Here is a 22,640-nt window from a genome sequence, read left to right on the forward strand (position 1 = left end):
ATTAATCAAGCTATCACTAGCAAAGCTTCAGGGAATACTTATATCAGACTGTGCAGCAATTACCTTGCAAATTGCTGGTGTATTTTTACGTAGATGTAATCCTGCCTTACTAGAGGAGGATGAATTTAGGTGTTTGATTGAAATAATGATCACAGAGCTTTTCCAATTTAATTATTCTAGTCCTGTTTTGATACTTATAAGGTGGATATCCTTAAGGCTACCTTCTGCAGGGCCGTAATTAATATTATAGCAGGTAGACAAAAGGCAAGAAGGGTCACTATGGCTAAATTAGAAGCTAATATTAAGATTTTAGAGGATAGGCATGCAGCATTAAGAATATAAGGGTTCTGCAGCAGCTTAGCATTTGAAATACCAGTAGGAGACAAGTAAATCATTATTTTAGTGCAGCACATATTCTTACACTGATAATAAGAGGGAAAGGGAATTGATATATCTCCTTTCTCTGGTGCAACTACATTCAAGGTTTACATAGTACATACAGGGGCACTAGAGGGTTAAGTGACTTGAGCAGAGTCACAAGGAGCTACACTGGGATTTGAACCCAGCTCCTCAGGATCAAAGTCTGCTGCACTAACCACTAGGCTACTCCTCCACTCAAGTAAGAGTGGAAATCTTCTGATTCAATATTTAAAATAAGTTTTTTTTAAAAAGGAACTAGACAGGTATCACTGCTCTTAAAACTGTGGATAGGAAGAGCAGGAAGCATAAAAGCAATATCTGACATTTTCAAGGCTTAGGGGTCCTTTTACAAAGGCACACTAAAAAATGGCCTGCGGTAGTGTAGACTCATGTTTTGGGTGTGCGCAGGATCATTTTTCAGCATACCTATAAAAAATGCCTTTTAAAAATTTTTACCGAAAATGGACATACGGCAAAATGAAAATTGCCATGCAATTTCTATTTTTGGTCTGAGACCTTACCACCAGCCATTGACCTAGCAGTAAATACTCACACGGTAACCAAGCGGTAATGATCTATGCGGGTCAAATGCCACTTGGCGTGCCTGAAAATAAAAAATATTTTTGTGACACGCGTATTGGACACGTGCCAAAAATAAAATTACCGCAAGAGCCATGCGGTATCCGGGCAGTAACTCCATTTTGGTGCACATTGGGTGCACACAGACATTTACGCGGCATAGTGAAAAGGCCCCTTACATAGGCGCCCGGTATAAGACGCTTGGGGAGGCTAAGCCTCCTCAGCCAGAAGTGCAGCAAGGGCGGGGCGGACCGCCCGGGTGCAGCTCCCGCTGCCTTGAACATCTCCCTCCCTTCCCCCCCCCGACTGGTGCGTGGACCTGCAATCTTTACCGCCCCCCCACCCCGACTACTGCGGTATCACTCTCCCCCTTCGCTCCTGTCCTGTCACGTCGTCGAACGTCGAGGATTCCTTCCGGTAGCAGCAGCAGCAGCATCGGCAATGATGTAAGCGCTGCTTTCAGCCTGCCCCGTAAGCACTCTTTGGACAGCGTCCCTCCTACACGGGAAACTGTACAGAGAGTGCTTCCGGGGCAGGCTGAAAACAGCGCTTACATCATTGCCATTGCCGATGCTGCTGCTGCTACCGGAAGGAAGCCTCGAAGTTCAAAGACATGACAGGAGCGGAGGGGGAGAGCGATACCGAACTAGTCCGGGGGGGGGAGCGAGGGGGGAGCGATGCATCATGCCAGCCAGCTGCCAGACCAAAGGGAAAGGGGGTGGAGAGAGGAGGATGTGAGGTGCCACATCTAAGGGGAAGAGGGAGGAAGGAAAGCAATGGCAGGGAATGGGAAAAGGGGGTGGAGAAAGGAGTGAGAGTGATGGAAGCAAGAAGGGGAGGGAAGAGAAAGGTGGGATGCATGAGGACGCTGGAGGAGAGAGAGAGAAAGTGGAAAAGTGCAGGGGAGAGCCAGGGACATGCAAAAGAGCAGGGGAGAGTCAGAGAGAGATGGGGAGAGAAAGAGGGGACATGGAAGAGAGCAGGGGAGAGCCAGAGAGAGATGGGGAGAGAAAGAGGGGACATGGAAGAGAGCAGGGGAAAGCCAGAGAGAAGATGCTGGATGGAAGAGGAGAGAGAGAGAGAGATTAGTGGAAAGATGGGGAGAGAAAGAGGGGACATGGGCAGGAGAGAGAGAGAGAAGCTGCTGGGGAGAAACTGGGGGAGACCCTAGCTGTCAGACGGAGAAATGCTGAATGAAAGGAGGGAGAAAGAGGGAAGACACTGGACGTAAGGGTAGGGGGGAAAAGAGGAAAGACACTGGAAGGATGGGGATAGAGAGGACATGCTGAATGGAAAAGGGTCGAGAGAGAGAGAACTGTTTAGAAGGAAGGGGAGATAGAGGGAGACAATGGATGGAAGGAGAGGGAGACAATAGATGGAAGGATTGGGAGAGGGTAATGGGTAGAAGGATGGAGAGAGAAAGAGGGATAACACTGGATGGAAGGGTAGAAGGGAAAGAGGGAAGGTGCTGGACATGGATGGATGGAGGGGAGGGAAGAGAGGAAAAATGTTGGACCAGGATGGAGGGAAGGAAAGACAAAGGAAGGAGATGCACACAGATGGAGGGGAAGGGAGAGAGGAGAAATGCTGGACATGGATGGAGGGAAAAAAAGACAGAGGAAGTTCATGCACATGGATGGAGGGGAGGGGAGACATGCTGGATATGGATGGAGGGAAAATTGCTGAATTTAAGGGCTGGATTGGAACACTTTGAGGGCAGATGCTGAAACTGGAGAAAGGATAGGGACAGGGCTACAGATGGTAGACAGGACGCATAAGGACACAGGAGGATGGTGGACATGTTGAGAGAAAAAATATCAAATGGAAAGAAGACACTGGGACCAAAGCGAATAGAAAAACTAAATGATCAGACAACAAAGGTAGAAAAAAGTATTTTATTCAGAATTTATTAACTGGAATATGTCAGCTTTTGGAAATGTGCATCTGTGATATTTTGCATGTAAGTTTCAATTTTTCTAGTATTGCTGCATGCTGAGTCTGACTTCTTGAGGTAACTTTCCAGTTTTGCCTTCATATCTGTTGTGTCATGTGTTTTTCATGTGTAATCAAGGTGCAGTATTCTACTAGTGTGTAGTATTTACAGCCCTTTTTGGGTTGTTTTTTTGTTTCACTAGGTTGTGTACTGGTGTTTTAGAGCCCGGTGTAATTACAGTGCTGCTTTTCCACGCATAAGGTTGTAGCTCGTCCTGTCCTTGGAATTAGTGCTGTTATGGTTTGCTAAGGTTATGAGTGTGTTTTTGCACAAGTTTGTGTATAGTGTTTTGCAGTGGAGAGATTGTGTATTGGCATTACTGAGGTGGCACCAAAACATCAAAAAGGGTTTTAGAGCCTAAATCTTGACACACTACCTCTTGAAGGATCTACATATAGTTGTTAATAAAAGGAGCTCATTGTGAACACTACCTACCCTAAAAGGGTGTTTTGTGGCTCTACATGAGAATTGTGATATTATGATCCCTTGTTTCATATTGTTGAAGGTCTGCATTTTCTATATGGGTGGTATATTGGTGTATTAGGGTCTGCCTAGTGTTATGGTACAGTAAGGTTCTGAGTGTGTTTTTGCACAAATTTGTGCATAGTGTTTTGCAGTTGAGCGATTGTGGTTAGTATATGCTTTGAGCAACCACTTTATTCTTTGACATATGATACATATCTAATATCTAAATTTAATAAAAGGTATTAATTGTGACTTTTATTTTTACTTATTTTTTTTCTGTGTTAATTGTGGCTATAAGCTCCGCCCCTTGCTCCACCCCCTAACCCCGCCCCCTTTAGCCTCCCCAAACAGTTGGGCCACCGACCGCCTATGGCCCCTTAGTAAGCTAAGTTATATGAGGTGGAGTCCCTGCTAGAAAAGGGGGATACAGGATTTTACCCCTGTCTAAATACAAGTATTACACAGCAAATAGCCATCATCTTGGTTCAGGGACTGATGTATTATGTTATGCATGTTCCCAGCAGCAGACATGGTGGAGGTTAACCCAAGGTATTGAATAGAGTTATAATGTGTCATGGTAGCAGCTATGCAATATGACACTGGGAACATCTGCAGAAATATCTATACTGTGTATCAATTTCACATAGCCCATGTAAGGTCTGAGCACAGTGCCATTGTTATCAATATGTACATGTGTAGCCCATGAAGATCCAGTGGCACACTTACCGCTACTGAAGACACTACCCTCCCAACCTACAGTTCCAAATAGAAAGAAGGACAGACAGACGCAATTCCGGAATACACTACCACGCAACCTGAAAACGATCTACGAACTAACCGACTTCCGCAAACTACTGAAGGCTTATCTCTTTGAGAAAATCTACTTGAAGGATCAAAACACATGAAGTCCATACACACTAATAGATACGCATCAATACACTCTGTTCTGAATTCTCTTCCCCCAAATCTTCACCACTCTTAAAACTCTACCCACAGACAAAATTGTAGACCTTTAAGTTCCCTGATACTGTTTTATCGCCCTCTCAATTCCCCACTGTTATACTCCATTGTTCTATTCCCTAATGATGTTCTATTCCTAAATGATATCCTGACTTTACTCTGTCTTCCCATAACTCTTCACAATGTAACCCATAATCGTACTGCAACAAATTGTAATTCCATCATTCACAATGTATTGTAAGCCACACTGAGCCCGCAAATAGGTGGGAAAATGTGGGATACAAATGCAAATAAATAAATATATATATATCATCAGGTTCAAAACATAGACAATGGTTGCACACAAGTATCAAGATGTAAACTATCAAGCAACTGTTAAACAATTGTTAACCAATTCAACCTTTATTAATTATCAAAATAAACTAAACATAATATACCTGTCATCCTATCACATTTACACACTCTCATTCATAACCCACATGCACAACCTAAAATCACTCCACATAATGCTATAAACATTGAAGGATATAAAACCTATACAAAAACTACTATATGAAGATGTGCAGCAATTCTTTTCATAATGTTGTAGAAAATCTCTTGCTAAACGTGTAAACTCCTTTATGAGCAGATGTAGATAGTCTTTGCTCGACACGTAAACTCTGAAGTGAGTTCACACTGCGTATTCACCACAGAATCATACCATACGCTGTAGAATAGTTCAAATGCTCAAGGGGTCTGCGGGCTCTATTAAATCATACCATACACTGTAGAATAGGTGAATACGCAGTGTGAGCTCACTTCAGGATGCCCTCATGAAAACTTGGGTACCCCGTTCGATTATGCCCCTCTTAGTTTCTCACATAAATGTCTTATCTAAAATGGGCCTTCACATATTTGGCATTATACTTTATTTATTTATTTATTTATTTTTGTTTATTTATTCATTTATATAGTTTACAAGCATAAATCTTGATACATGTAAATCAGGATACAAAAGAAATCAAATATATTATATTCAAAGTATATAATCAAGAGGAAACATAAAAAGATTCTTTTGTCCCTTCCTTAGACCACAATAATCACCTAAAGGGGGGTGAAAAAGAAGAAAAGATCAGGGAAATCTAAAGTAAAAGGAAAATAACAAACAAAAAAGGCTTTCCCTCCACCTATATATTCTTAATCCTTTCTGATGTCATATCTTGGTTACTCTTTTCAGGTCTATGAAGGCTTTCAGCTGTTCTGACATAAAGAAAATATACTTAAGTCCCACATATTTAACTATACATTTACACAGATATGCTAACAGGAATGTTGCACCCAATGACCGTGTCTCCTCTCTTAATTCCAAGAATTTCTTTCTTCTATCTTGGGTGACTTTAGTGACATCAGGAAATATCCACAGTTTCTGGCTGCAAAATTTTTGGTGCATATTCTTGAAGTAAAGTTTCATTATTGCATTAAAATCCTGCTCAAAAACAAATGACACCAGAAGTGTGGCTCTGTTAGTTACTTCAGTCAAAGAGTCCTCCAATATTAAAGAAATATCTTTCAAGTTGTCGAGTTTCTCATGTTCTAAGACTTCATGGGTCTCTTCTTGGTATATTTTTGGAAGATAGAATAACTTATTAACTGGGGGAACATTTTGAGGTAATATTTTCTAAATTTCAATCAGATATTTTTTAAATAGTTCCAAGGGGAGAACACCAATTGATCTTGGAAAGTTTAATATTCTCATGTTCAATCGTCTATTGTAATTTTCTGTTTGTTCGATTTTTTGTCGAATATTTAATTTGTCCTTAGCAATCACTGAAACATTTTCTTTAATTTTTACAATATCATTCTGAGAGGTGCGTACCTGTTCGTTGAATTCTTGTTTCAGATTGTCCATTGATTTGGAGAGTTGGTCAACTGTGGTAACTAAGTTCATCGTTTGTTGAGTGGACTTAGTGATCAATGCTTTCATGCCTTCCATAGCCTGCCAGATAACCTCGAGTGTAATCATCGTGGGAGGATTCGGGCTATCTTCCCTTCCTCTGCTCTTATTTTCTGCCAATAATTCTTCCGAGGGAGAACCTCCTCCGCAGGCCACAATGTTCATGTCAACCGTGTCTTGTGTGCCTGCTTTTTCCTCTTGTACTATGGCAGGACACGGCGGATTCCCGGGCGCCGAAGGAGAGAGTGTAACGTCGTTTTCCTGAGACATCGGGTTCCCTTCCCCACTGTCTAGCGGAAATTCAACTCCGGTATCGATTGGTGGGCGCAGAAGCGCGAAGCTGTCGAGCGTAAGTTGTTTCAGGGAAGAGGTTAGAGCTGAGGAGGATTTTTCTCTAACATTCCCTTTCTCTTGGAATGAGGCATTATTTAGAGGTGAAAAAATTAGAACAAACGCTTGATCAATCTCGGGAGCCTCGGCGTATCGGTGCCATCTTGACCACCCCCTGGCATTATACTTTAATGGTAAAAGAGGAAAGCATGTAAGTTCTTAGAATAACTTATTTAGAGTTTCAAGTTGAATAAAGACATTTTTCACTCTTGCAGTTTCTTTAGAAATAGTACTAGTAGTAATAACTCTGGTGAACCTTCAGCCTTGGAAAATGTTTCTTTGTAAAACATACCCCGCCCCCACATACACAGTGTGTGTGCAGTGGCCAGGGGAGCAAGAAGCCAAAGACATGGTCAGTCCCAGGGGGTGCCTCTTCCTACTGCTGCTACTATGTTACTGAAGAAGGATCAGCCCTGGTTCTAAAACCTCCAAGTGTATTCCAAGTCAAAAGTTCACACACCTAACACTGGTAGAGGCAAAGATCACTGCCAGGCTGTATCTGACTAACAGAATCTAAATGCCCTCACACTACAAGAAAAAAAAAAGTATTTAAGTACAGAGGTTGGATATTACAAGCTGTAGGGTATTTTCTGCCCAAATGCTGACTTTGACCAACTGCCAATCAAATTTGGAACTTACTAGTTGTGCTGATTTTGGCACAGTAGTGTAGTCATATGAAACACAATCTGAATTTTCTGTTCTAAGATACTGGGAAATGGTAATCTCCCAGCTGTACCCAGAAAGCCATGTACTCATCTTTTTTAGGAGATTAACTGTGATAATATTGTGTCTGCCAAACTTAAACAGTGAGCCAGAAAGAGGGTTTTTTAGCATAGTGAGAACAGTGAAAAAAAGAAGCTGTGATAATATTTACAAACAAACAACTTGAATTATTGAATTATGTATTTTCATTAATAAAAATGAATGAAAACAGAAATTGCATTGATGTTTGTCATATAAATGGTACCCTAGGAATTGTGTGAAAAAACCAGCAGTGGGTAACTGGGATCATCCATGCTCAGCCACTATGACAAACAGAACATAAAACATGACAGCAAATGAAGTCTAGACACACCAACAAACTCTCTAGTATAAACTGCAAGGTTACGTAATCATATACTATATTCCTGTGAAGCATACTCAAATATACTCTTGGTATTGAGAAGGTCTCTAGGATCCTTAAAAAATACTGGAACATTTTGTCTATTTCATCTGTTTTTTTCTGAAACATGATTATGATTAGCTTTTACTAGGAATTTCAACTTGAAAGAATTGCTGAGTCCTTCGGATATTTCAAGAACTTCATCAAGGGTGATGACCATAGGCAAGCATATGAAATGTTCCCATTTTCACTTGTGCCAAAACACTGTGGAACTGATGGAGAAATTTGTACATCCTGTGACTGGAAAGAGATATTTTTTGAAGTCTACAACTTCAAAAAATATCTCTTTCCAGTCACAGGATGTACAAATTTCTACTACTTCAAAAAATATCTCTTTCCAGTCACAGGATGTACAAATGTCTATGACTTCAAAGAATATCTCTTTCCAGTCACAGGATGTACAAATTTCTCCATCAGTTCCACAGTGTTTGGTGAAACACGGCCTGTGTCGGGCTCTTTTATGATCTCATTAATAAAATTCATGTTGATTTTCCACTGATCTGCTCTGTTGTTTTCCATCTGGGAATATGTAGAGCAGCATCACCAGCAGCCGGGAAGAAGGGAGGGAGGAGGGATGGAAGTAGGAATCAAGGTATGAAATGCTGGCCACCTGGAAGGGTCAGGGGCAGCATAGAGGGGTAAGGGGGATGCTGGCAGTCTGGTGGGGGGTATAAAGCAGAAGGAGATATACTGACAACCTGAAGGGTAGAGATGGGAAGATGCTGGTAATGGTGGGGGTGGGGAGATGCTGAACTACAGAATAAGGCCTTGAGCCACCGCTGGGGGCGAGAGGAAGCATGATAGAAGGTTTGCCTAGGTCATCAGATACACTTAGGTAGACTCCACATCCTTTGATATATTAAAAAAGGAGCTGAATATCATCATCATCATCATCATAGAGTCTATATTGTACTCCTAATGAACAAAGCCTAGGGGACACTCTTCTCTTGCAGCTATGAAATGGACCTGCTTGGTACTGATTCAGCAATACCATCCTGATTTAAATGTAGGGTTTGTAGTTTTAAAATATCAATAAATTGTCCCATTTTATCTTCAGGATCCACTTGGTTGTAGTTAGTCCTCTTAACATTTTTTTAAAATTATTGTTAAAGTCTGGGTTTTGTCTCCTGCTGCAGTGGTCCATGAATAACTTCACCATGGTCCATATCTAAAATACAGTCCATCTCTAAAACAACTATTAGCTCCGGTGCTGAGGGTAGGGTTGGGCATCTTTTAATCCTGTACAATATGGCGGCCACTATGAATTTTTATTTTTTTCTTCTTTTCATACTGTTCCATTGGATATGTTCATTATACTGTAGATCTTAATATCAAGCCATCCTTACTAATACTAAGGGATGTGCACAAGCAAACAAACTTTTGTTTGTTTGGTTTTTTTTAGACTTTTCAGACTTTTTTCTGAAGGACATTTTTTTTTTACTTTGGTTTGTTTCACAAATTCATGTTAATTAAAAATATTTCATGAGCATTAGAATTTTTTATTACAATTGTATACGTATACATTTGTAGGTTAATGTGCATTAAATAGATTGTGTGTGCACTATACATTTGAAGGCACACTAGTGAAACAAATGTATGCTAACCAATGCACATCCCTAAAGACTGACACTCCTTGCCACAAACCATTTGCTATACAGATTATCAAAATACACAGTAATATAATTTATGAAAACGTTGAACGGAATCAGTCCCAAGAATCCACTGATTCAGTTCAATGTTTTCATAAATTATATTACTGTGTATTTTGATAGGTTGAAAGGTTATCAGTCCCAAGAATCCACTGATAAACTTTGCCTCCTGAGGGTGAACTCCATTTACTAGCTCCATTTTCTGGGAGGCTCGGGAGAATGTGTATGGAAAGTTACAAATAATATTAGGAAGAAGCAATGCTTTTCTCATACTGCTGTAAGAAGCAGTGATCAAACAATCATAGCATATTTGGTTAAACTGAGGTCTGTGAGTTTCATCAAAAAAAGAAAAAAAGGAGTCCTTTTACTAAGGTGCACTGAAAAATAGTTTGTGGTTATATAGGCGCGGGTTTTGGGTGCACGCCAATCCATTTTTCAGCAAGCCTGTAAAAAAGCCCATTTTAAAAGTTTTGCCGAAAATGGACGCACGGCAAAATGATAATTGCTGTGTGTCCATTTTGGGTCTGAGACCTTACCGCTAACCATTGACCTAGCGGTAAAGTCTCACGTAGTAATCAGGAAGTAATGACCTACACACACCAAATGCCACTTGGCGCGCGTAGCTCGCGCGTGCCAGAAAAGAAAAATATTTTTTCGGGCACACGTAGCGGATGCACACCAAAAATGAAATTACTGCAAGGGCCATGCGGTAGCCATGCGGTAACTCCATTTTGGCACACGTTGGGCGCGTGTAGACACATGGCTTAGTAAAAGGGCCCCAAAATTATTTAATAACTTTTGATAGGACACTGGTGCATTACTGCAGACTAAAAACCTATTTATTAGAGTGGATTTTCTAAAGTTATGCCGCTTTCACTTTTCTTAGACTGGAGCCTTAATTATAATTTTGCAAATCATATATGCAACTGGCAATACTGTTTGACTTTATTTCATACGTAATCTCTTTAGGCATGTAGGTGAAAATGTTTACAGAAGGGGAAATGGAGCTGGATGTCTTCTAGATATTAATCTGTTTATTCCTGCTGTGCTGCCCTGGTACAGTACATTCTGAGTTCTTCACTTCCTGGGGAGAGTAAATCTTGCATTTACTGCCAGAATTGTTTCTCAAGAGCTTAATAATGAGACATTCTGCCAGCTGTCAGTGATCTTACCAGCTGAGAAACCTCACATTAGGTTCCATATCAGTAACAAGAGCAGCTAATTTTGGAAAGAAAGCAAGCAGGTGGAAAAAAGAAGATTTTGCATACAGAGTGGGTCTTCATATGCGCATGAAAATGTGTAGGGAGGACACTTTTTGAGTTTACTTTGTAATGTAAATATCTTTACAAAATTATTTGGTGTTTGTTTTCTTAAGAAGTAGGCCTTACAAACAGCAAATAGTCTGACACAAATGATAGTAGTGTAGGACCATCAAAAGTGGAACTAACTGCTGCAATATGCAGTTAAAAATGTATTTCACACAACATATCATTAGTCCATAAAAGAAAAAAATTGTGGCAAAACTCAAAAGTGTATACAAAACTATGTGCCCTGTTTACTAAGGTGCGTTAGCTTTTTTAACACGCCTACAATTAGCGCGCGCTAACTGTGTAGGCACCTATAGGGATATTGTAGGCATGTACACAGTTAACGCTTGTACATGGTTAACGCACGTTACAAATGTTAACACACCTATAACGTGCCTTAGTAAACAGGGCCCTATGTTTGAAAAAAAAATGAATCAAGTTATTTTTTTATCAGCATTCACTGTGATTGTTAGCTATGAGTTGTTCAACATTCTTGTATATATATATATATATGTAACCCTAGACTCACTACACACTTCCGGACACCAGTTAGCTCTTCGGGTCAGCACCCCAACCAGGGCCACAACAAAAGTTTTATTTCATTTGAACTGGGCACAGGCCAGGGCCGGGCTTCACCCAGATAAGCTGTAGGGTTTTGAGCCATATTTTATTATTTCTTTCTTTCTCTGTCTGGGAGAAAATAAACTTCACTCTCATGCCAAAGAAACTCTCCACTCCAGGATTTGAATTTTATGCAAAACAGAACTTCACTGTAATGCTGCAACAGATAGTTATCATACTTTCTTGTAACAAAACAGTTCAATCTATATCCAAACAATTTACTTTGCTGAAAGAGGTTTTTGTGCCAGTCTTAGACCCTTGGGGCACTGTGTACTAAGCTGCGCTAGCGTTTTTAGCGTTCGCTAAAAATTAGCATGCACTAACACTAGAGATGCCCATAGGAGTATATGGGTGTCTCTAGCATTTAGCGTGCGCTAATTTTAGCACATACTAAAAATGCTAGCGCACCTTAGTAAACAGGGCCCTTGGTGTAAATCTTATCTAGTTAAGTAATAATCTCTTTGTAAATCCTAGGGTATTTACATATTTACAGCACCACCAGTCCACCAATACCCATCGTTTCAGACAGAATAATCCAAGACTGTGCTTGAGGGCTTTCTGCAGCAAGCTGTCCCGCTGGGTTTTATCCAACTGGTGGAGCCATTCAAAATCAGACTACTCTGTCTGTCTTTCCTCTAAAGGTGCATTTCTATGAGCTACTGCCCATTCCACTCCCAGGCTGGGTTAAACCTGTCTACCCACCCAGAGCACTCCTTTCACTCCTCTTAATTCAACCATTGGTTATTGAGCCTGACTAGGACACCCCATCTCCTCATGGGACCTGGCAGGGGTGAAGGCAACCAAAGACCATGTGCTCACTAATCCTATCATTTTTATAACTTTCCAACTCCACCCCAGTTATGATGCCTTCTGTAAATTACTCTTTGCAAATCCTCCCTTTAGGCTGGGCTCTCCTCCACCCATCCATTACAGCTCTTCCTCCCTCTAGTTACTCTGGAGAGTTCTACAGCAGTCTGGTAATCTCCTGAGGAAATTTCAAACTTAATTTACCAGGGGATTACATATAGTTACTCTTCAGCAATGTAGACCAATCAAAAAAAAAAAAAAAAACACCCATAGACAGCCAGTTTCTGAATTCAAACTCACAGCTAGATCCAGAACTATAGTTTAAGTATGAATAAGTACATAAGTACATAAGTATTGCCATACTGGGGAAAGATCAAAGGTCCATCAAGCCCAGCATCCTGTTTCCAACAGTGGTCAATCCAGGTCACAAATACCTGGCAAGATCCCAAAAAATTACAAAACATTCTATACTGCTTATCCCAGAAATAGTGGGTTTTCCCCTAATCCATTTAATAATGGTCTATGGATTTTTCTTTAGGAAGCCGTCCAAACCTTTTTTAAACTCCGCTAAGCTAACCAACCGCCTTTACCACATTCTCTGACAATGAATTCCAGAGTTTAATTACACGTTGAGTGAAGAAAAATTTCTCCGATTTGTTTTAAATTTACTACATTGTAGCTTCATCGCATGCCCCCTAGTCCAAGTATTTTTGGAAAGCGTAAACAGACGCTTCACATCTACCCGTTCCACTCCACTCATTATTTTATAGACCTCTATCATATCTCCCCTCAGCTGCTTTTTCTCCAAGTTGAAGAGCCCTAGCCACTTTAGCCTTTGCTCATAGGGAAGTCGTCCCATCCTCTTTATCATTTTCGTTGCCCTTCTCCTCACCTTTTCTAATTCCACTATATCTATTTTGAGATACAGCAACCAGAATTGAACGCAATATTCAAGGTGTGGTCACACCATGGTACGATACAAAGGCATAACATCCTCATTTTTGTTTTCCATTCCTTTCCTAACATTCTATTTGCTTTCTTAGCCACAGCAGCACACTGAGCAGAAGGTTTCAACGTATCATCAATGACGACACCTAGATCCCTTTCTTAGTCTGTGACTCCTAACGTTGAACCTTGCATGACGTAGCTATAATTCGGGTTCCTCCTTTCCACATGCATCACTTTGCCCTCGCTCACATTAAACATCATCTGCCATTTAGATGCCCAGTCTCCCAGTCTTGTAAGGTCTTCTTGTAATTTTTCACAATCCTCCCGCGATTTAACAACTTTGAATAACTTTGTAACATTAGCAAATGTAATTACTTCACTAGTTACTCCCATCTCTAGGTCATTTATAAATATGTTAAAAAGCAGCAGTCCCAGCAAAGACCCCTGAGGAACCCCACTAACTACCCTTCTCCATTGAGAATACTGACCATTTAACCCTACTCTTTGTTTTTAATCCACAATAGAACACTATCTCCTATCCCATGACTCTCCAATTTCCTCTGGAGTCTTTCATGAGGTATTTTGTCAAACGCCTTCTGAAAATCCAGATACACAATATCAACTGACTTACCTTTATCCACATGTTTGTTCACCCCTTCAAAGAAATGTAGTAGATTGGTGAGGCAAGATTTCCCTTTACTAAATCCATGTTGACTTTTGGGCTCATTTTCGAAAGAGAAGGGCGCCCATCTTTCGACACAAATCAGGAGATTGGGAGTGGAGCAGTAGCCTAGTGGTTAGTGCAGTGGACTTTGATCCTGGGGAACTGAGTTTGATTCCCACTGCAGCTCCTTGTGACTCTGGGTAAGTCACTTAACCCTCCATTGCCCCTGGTACAAAATAAGTACCTGAATATATGAAAACCGCTTTGAATGTAGTTGCAAAAACCTCAGAAAGGCAGTATATCAAGTCCCATTTCCCTTTCCCCTTTCCCTTCTTCCAGGGTCGCCCAAATTGGCATAATCAAAAGCCAATTTTGGGCACCCTCAACTGCTTTCCATCATGAGGACAACCAAAGTTCCAGGGGGTGTGTCATAGCAAAGGTGAGACTGGGTCATGCTTAACACATGGGCGTCTTCAGCCGATAATGGAAAAAAAAGGGCATCCCAGCACTTGGCCGAATTTACTTGGTCCATTTTTTCTTGTGACCAAGCCTCTAAAAGGTGCCCGAACTGACTAGATGACCACCAGAGGAAATCGGGGATGACCCCCCCCTTACTCCCCCAGTAGTCACTAACCCTCTCCCACCCTAAAAAAAAAATCTTTAAAAATATTTTTTGCCAGCCTCTATGCTAGCATCAAATGTCATACCAACTCCCTGACAGCAGTATGCAGGTCCCTGGAACAGTTTTAGTGGGTACAGTGCACTTCAGGCAGGCAGACCCAGACCCATCCCCCCTACCTGCTACACTTGTGGTGGTAAATGTGAGCCCTTCAAAACCCACCAGAAACCCACTGTACCCACATGTAGGTGCCCCCCTTCACCCCTTTGGGCCATGATAGTGGTGTACAGTTGTGAGGAGTGGATTTTGGGGGGCAACTTCAAAGTTGTTAAATCGCAAGAGGATTGTGAAAAATTACAAGAGGACCTTACGAGACTTGCCATCTAAATGGCAGGTGATGTTTATTGTGAGCAAGTGCAAAGTGATGCATGTGGGAAAGAGAAACCCAAATTATAGTCATGTAATTCAAGGTTCCACATTAGGAGTCACCGACCGGGAAAGAGATCTAAGGTGTCATCGTTGATGATACGTTGATACCCTCTGCTCAGTGTGCGGCAGCGGCCGCTAAGAAAGCAAATAGAATGTTAGGTATTATTAGGAATGGAATGGTAAACAAAAATGAGGACATTATAATACCTTTGTGTCACTCCATTGTGGGACTGCACCTCAAATATTGTGTTCAATTCTGGTCACCGCATCTCAAAAAAGATATAGTAGAATAAGAAAAGGTACAGAGAAGGGTGACAAAAATGATAAAGGGTTTGGGACTTCCCTATGAGGAAAGGCTAAAGCTGCTAGGGCACTTCAGCTTGGAGAAAAGACAGCTGTGGGGAGATATGATAGAGGTCTCTAAAATAATGAGTGGAGTGGAACGGGTAGACGTGAATCACTTGTTTACTCTTTCCAAAAATACTAGGACTAGGGGGCATGCGATGAAGCTACGAAGTAGTAAATTTAAAACAATTCGGAGAAAATGTTTCTTCACTCAATGTTAATTAAACTCTGGAATTCGTTGCCAGAGAATGTATTAACAGTGGTTAGCTTAGCGGGGGTTTTAAAAAAAGGTTTGGATGGCTTCCTAAAGGAAAAGTCCTAGACCATTTTTAAAATGGACTTGGGGAAAATCCACAGCTTATTTCTAGAATAAGCAGCATAAAATGTATTGTACTATTTTGGGATCTTGCCAGATACTTGTGACCTGGATTGGCCACTGTTGGAAACAGGATGCTGAGCTTAATGGACCTATATTGGTCTTTCCCAGTATGACAATACGTATGTACTTATGTACCAATGCCAGCTCTGGCAATCAATGATGCAACTGGCAATGGAGATAACCCCAGAGCCCCAGACCTCCTCCCTGGAACCAGGTTTAAATAATAATAAGAATCCTACCACTGGTTACAGTCATTCCTTCTTTAATCAAATGTTGTTCCCAATATTTCACTCAAAATAAAATAATAAAAGAAATCTACCATTGGTTATATTAGATTTTCTTGTGTCTAGAGAAGTTAGTACCAACCTTAATGGTTAATATGTTATAACATCTGATCTCAGCCAGCTAACTTATATTTCCTTTTCCATGCTCATTAAAAATAGATCTTTTTTTTTCCATTTCCTTTTTTGTTTTAGTCTCCTAACTCTTGTATCCATTTATTTGTGGACTACAGTTTGTTTTAATGCTCTTATAAGAAATAATACAATCTTATTATTTCCTTAATTCATATACAAGTTGTATGATGAATGTATGGTCTGGAATGGTAATCAAAAAAGAAAATTAAAAAAGAAAAAGAAATATTGTTATTGTTCATAGGTTATTTTTTTCTAGAGTTCTAGCAGGGGAAATATGATAGAGATTTATACAGCTGCGATCTAATTAAGCAAAGAGGTCTAGCAAATTTTAATGAACAATAAACGATAAATGATACACGATTGTGCTTTGTTCTGAATCCACTGCTAAGGAGCTTTTTGTGACTACAGAGTGTATATTTACAGCACTGGATTTGAAGGGCTTACACTGAGGCCCATCCTTCAAGACCCTGGCTTTCACTACCACCAGTGTAACACTAAGGGGTCCTTTTACAAAGGTACGCTGAGAAATAGCTTGCGGTAGTGTAGGCATGGGTTTTGGGTGCACGCCGATCCACTTTTCAGCGTGCATGTAAAAAATGCCTTTTAAAAATTTTTGCTGAAAGTGGACATGTGGCAAAATGAAAATTGTGTGTCCATTTTGGGTGTGAGACCTTACCAACAGCCATTGACCTAACGGTAAAGGCTCACATGGTAACCGGGCGGTAATGACCTATGCATGTCAAATGATACTTGGTGCGTGTCCGATGCATGAGTCCAAAAATAAAAAATAGTTTTCAGATGCACATATCGGACACATGCAAAAAATGAAATTACTGCAAAAGCCACGCAGTAGCCGGGCAATAACATCATTTTGGCACACGTTGGGCATACGTAGGCACTTACGTAGCTTAGTAAAAAGGCCCCTGAAACTTGATAAGTCCCAGCTGTTTCATATCTTTAGATAACTGGTCAGTAATACTTAATGGGGGAGGGACATTAGTAGGAACTAGCTAGGGAGAGAAAGACTGGTTGCAAAACATTGTTTATGGGACGAGCAATCTATAAGAAAAATAACTAAACTGGCTTATAGAATTGCCTTTCAAATGTGTATGTGTATGCTGGGAAGTGGTGGGAGAACTGAAGCATTTGTGAGAAAAGGTAGGGAGATGACACAAGAAAAGCAAAAGATTTTTGGTATTGAGTAATCTTTCTAATCAATGATTATTCAGATATATAATATATATTATTATATTATAACCTTCTCCACCACCGCCAACTCCAGGCTCCGCTCATTCTACCTCGCCTCACCCTATGCTTGGAACAACCTTCCTGAACCCTTACGCCAAGCCCCCTCCCTGCCCGTCTTCAAGTCTTTGCTTAAAGCCCACCTCTTCAATGCTGCATTCGGCACCTAACCCTTACCGTTCAGTGAATCCAGACTGCCCCAATTTGACTGCCCCTATCGGACTGACCGTTCACTTATCTATTAGATTGTAAGCTCTTTGAGCAGGGACTGTCTCTCTTTGTTAAATTGTACAGCGCTGCGTAACCCTAGTAGCGCTCTAGAAATGTTAAGTAGTAGTAGTAGTAGTAGTATATTGCTTTAAAATAAATTTTTTGATAGCAATGTAGTATAAAGTTTCTTTGTTTCTTACATAGGGTCAGGGTTAATTTGGGAAAAATAAAATGGGTGCCATCCTCAAAAGTTTGCCCAGGGCCCCATAAGTGGTTAAAATGGCCATATTTACTACTGCTATTATGATTAATTTACAAGCCTTATTACTTGTGTCAAAGATGTTAGTGGAAAAAAGTTTTGAGTGTTGTTTTCGTTTCTACTTTTGGTGGTGTATTTCATTTTGGGACACTGAAATTCAGCTGCTATAGGATTAATCTGAGGCAAGCTGTGATGCAGGTGGAAAGCTCTGTCCTGGAAATATAGACATTTTTTCTGCCCAATCAGAACATGCCTGGCCTTACAAGACCAATAGGTTTATGGCATGGAATTTGACAGTTTAATATTCTTTGAGTGGAATCAGGAGAATGTGTTCCAGGAGTTCATCTGCAGCAACCCCAGAATAGGGTTTGGGTTAGGCAAGCCAAAAGAAGAGAAAAGAGATGATTTGATAACACAGAGAGAGGTAAAGGTGTCTATTGCCTGGTCTCTGGTGCTATGAGAAGTGACAAGAAAAAGAACCCCTCCCCTTTCCTACTGTGTAATGGAGAAAGAGAGATCACACATAGGACATTGGGACAAGACATTCTTTGCTGTGGATAAAGACACCCAAACTTGAGCCAGTAGCAAAAAGGAAGAGTTAATACAGACCAGACACTACATTTCCACTGTCTTTCATTTAGATTTAATAAAACAACAACAACAAACAGCTATATCACATTCAAAATCAGTTGTTGATTTCCGAAGGATTTGCTCATTGTTAAACTTTTATTTATTGTTAACTGCCTGGGTGTGATTTTGGCAATTCGCAGTATCTCAAATAAAAGGAAAGAAATGAAGCAAAATTCTTTCAAAGGTGGAGCTGGCTCCGAATGGCCATTGGAGAACATGTCTTGCATGAAGTTTATGAAATGCTGTTTTGCTATTAATTTTTTCCTTAGAGTTTTTTTGCAATGAAGTGAGTTCAGTAAGAGCTTGGTCTCTGTTGTTAGTTGTGGTCTGGGTGTCTGGAATTGTAGAGGAGCCACCCAGCTGTTTGACTCATCTTTGGAGAACTCTTTGTCCATGATTCTCAAAAACTGTCTGTCTTCTATGGAAAGTGTACGTTTGTCATCATCTTTTATGACTCAGAACACTAGGGGCTCTTTTACTAAGTCACATGGAGGGGCATAATCGAACGGCGCCAGCCATCTGGATGGCCGGCGCCGCAAAAGGCGGTCCTGAACCGTATTATCGAAAAAGATGGCCGGCCATCTTTCGCTTTGATAATACGGTTGGGGCCGGCCAAATCTCAGAGATGGCTGGGTTTGAGATGGCCGGCATCGGCTTTCACCAATAATGGAAACCGAGGCCGGTCATCTCAAACCCAGCCAAATCCAAGGCATTTGGTCGTGGAAGGAGCCAGCATTTGTAGTGCACTGGTCCCCATGACATGCCAAGACACCAACCGGGCACCCTATGGGGCACTTCTAAAAATTAAAAAAAAAATTTTTAAATAGCTCCCAGGTGCACAGCTCCCTTACCTTGGGTGCTGAGCCCCCCCAAATCCCCCCAAACCCATTCCCTACAACTCTACACCATTACCATAGCCCTTATGGGTGAAGGGGGGCACCTAGATGTGGGTACAGTGGGTTGGGGGGGGGGGTTGGAGGGCTTCCATTTACCACCACAAGTGTAACAGGTAGGGGGAGATGGACCTGGGTCCACCTGCCTGAAGTGCACTGCACCCACTAAAAACTGCTCCAGGGACTTGCATACTGCTGTCAGGGAGCTGGGTATGACATTTCAGGCTGGCATAGAGGCTGGCAAAAAAGGTTTTTTTTTGGGTGGGAGGGGGTTGGTGACCACTGGGCGAGTAAGGGGAGGTGATCCCTGATTCCCTTCGGTGGTCATCTGGTCAATTGAGGCACTTTTTTGAGATTTGGTCCTGAAAATAAATGGACCAAGTGAAGCCGGCGAAATGCTCGTCAGCGCTGGCCATCTTTTTTCCATTATCAGCTGAAGCCGGCCATCTCGTAACCACGCCCTGTCCCGCCCCATCCCTCCTTCGCTACCCTGCCAAAACACCCCCTTGAAGTTTGGCCGGCTCTGCGACGTAAAGCAGTTGGAGCCGGCCAAAATCGGCCTTCCATTAAACCAATTTGGCCAGCTTCAGGAGATTCTGCAGTCTAAGACCTTCCTGTCAGTTTCTGATCACACAATTATTTTTCAAATTTATACTGATCACATTTCAATTCTGGCAGTCCTCACACAGTTATCACAGCTAACAGCAAGCAATCTCCCACACATTGACTGACTTCTGCAGCAATTACCTCTCACTGAAGCCACTCTGTATACAGCTGACACAATTTTGCTTATCACCGAGGCTGTTACATAAAGAATCCTCTCATAACATTGCAATGAAGAAGTGCTTTTTTACTCTTCTGACCTAAAATCAGTGTTAAATACTGAGTTTATTCAGAGAATTAAACCTGGGGCTCTATTGCCAAGAAATGATTGCAATCTGTAATCCAATTCTTCATTTAATCCAGTTGATGACAAGATAAAATAAATCATTCACTTAGAGTTACATTGAACCAGATTAGGGATTCTGTACATACAGAGAGAGTCTGTGCCTCGAACTGCCAGCGGCTGGAAAATGTGAAATACTGAAACACAGTGACCACAACAATAGCTGCAACAGCATTTGAGAGAAAAAAGCAAGTAGTAGTTTACTGCCACATCATGGAGAGTTAAAGCCCTTTACACGCTCGATCTATGACCTAGGTACAGGTACCATCGCTCTCAAATTACCTCGAGAGCAATCAGAGGGATGGGGGAATTCTGCTCCTCCCAGCATGCTCTGAGACAGGCAGTAATAATAAAGCTCCAAAAGACATTGAGAGCAGAACACAGGTGTCTATAAAGGCTAATCACAGAGGACTGCAGAAATACAGGGACCTGGTCCATATTCAGTAATTGAAATTGTTTTTATTATAAACTGCATGGACGCCATTTTTGGCCCTTTGCAGTATATCAAGATTTTATAAATAAATGCACAGATTCATAAATATACAGACGTGTAATCTGTTATACAGAGACAAAACAAGTTGCTTTATGTAATGGGGATAGAACAGTCAGAGATTCCTATTGATTCTAAACAATTATGTAAAAGCTGATGGTTAAGCAGGTTGAATGCAGCACTAAGATCCAGTAAGATAAGGAGAACTTCCCTGCCAAGGGTGTGGTGAATGAAATCAGAAAGTGCAACAAGAGAGTGTTGAGTGCTAAAGAGTGCTCAAAAGCCAGTCTGGCAGGGATGCAGGACATTAGTGCTATCTAGAAAAGCTATCAACTGCTGTTCTACAATTTTTTCAACAATATTGTATATGAAAGAGAGCTGTGAAACAGGACAATAATTCAGGGAGTTTGAAGAATCAGATGAAGGGTCTTTAAGCAAAGACGTCACCGTGGCTGTTTTGTATTTAGGAGAGACTAGAAAGACTAGAAACAATCATAGTATGAATATAGAAAAACAAAAAAGCACTAATTTCCTTCATGAAATAGGTAGGGATAGGGTCAGTAGGATCTGAAATAGAATTCTACGCAACACATCAGACTAAGATGACAAGCTAAAGCAGGACATTGTGCTGAAGTGAACAACTATTAGAAACAGGAGACAGCTCAACAGGAGGTGAGGAAGGTAGAGGCCCATATACCACTTACCTTTTTTTTATGAACATATAAGCAAATATATTGGCATCCAAATCTGGCACTACTGAAACATGTTGAAAAGAGTTGGGGACATGTTGGAGAATCTTATATAAGTGTGAGTGATTGTGCTTCAGGGACATGGTACTTAGTTTTGTTTCACTACTCTATAAACCGCTTTGATCTGTGTTTAGAAAAGTTGTCTAATAAACATAAACATCTGACAGCAGAGAGAAGAAAGGAATAGCCCTGAGATTCAGTCAGGTAAAAACGATTTGTGGGGACATGAGGGGATGAATGTTGATGAGGTTAAAAGGGAGTGAATGCTTTAGGGGGAGGAGGGAACAATTTGAAGTATAGTGAATGTTACGGAATTTGAAGAGGAGCATAAATACTTAAGCGATACAGAATTGGAATAGACACCTCTGCTTCTGCCAGCCATGGAAGGAGGGGGGTCTTTTACTAAAGATTAGCTCAAGTTATCTGCAGCAGGGCCCATAGGAATAAAATGGGAAGTACATTATCAGCTTATAGAATTGCTCTTTTCCCTTCTAATTCTAGAAATTTGCACACCCAAATTAACAATTAGCAGTTATACATGCAGGTTATAGAATAGGGAAAGTGAAATGATATACTGCCTTTCTGTGGTTTTTTGCAACTACATTCAAAGCGGTTTACATAATATATACAGGTACTTCTTTGTACCTGGGGCAATGGAGGGTTAAGTCACGTATCCAGAGTCACAAGAAGCTGCAGTGAGAATCAAACCCAGTTCCCCAGGATCAACATCCACTGCACTAACCACTAGGCTACTCCTCCACTGTAATACTAATAATATCTAATAATATCAGTACAAAAAAAACCTCTTCACTGTATATACTTTGTACCATACTTTGTAAGCTGCACTGAACCTGCTCTTGAGCGGGAAAGAGCGAGGTATAAATGCCACAAATAAATAAATAAAATATATGTTCAGTATTCCAATAGTTCTCAATATAATCACTTAATATCAGAAGGACAAGCCTGTTCACCATCCATCACAGGCTAAAAAATAAAATCTTCCATCATTTATTGTATTATATTCAAATTATAATTTTTTATATAGTTTTTTTTTTTAAAAAAGGCTTATTACAAGCTACTTAGCTTTTGAGCAGATCAGATCACCTCTGTATTGGGGTGACCTGATCTGCTC

This window comes from Microcaecilia unicolor, chromosome 2 (genome assembly GCF_901765095.1).
Source record: "Microcaecilia unicolor chromosome 2, aMicUni1.1, whole genome shotgun sequence".
NCBI classification, from domain to species: Eukaryota; Metazoa; Chordata; class Amphibia; order Gymnophiona; family Siphonopidae; genus Microcaecilia; species Microcaecilia unicolor.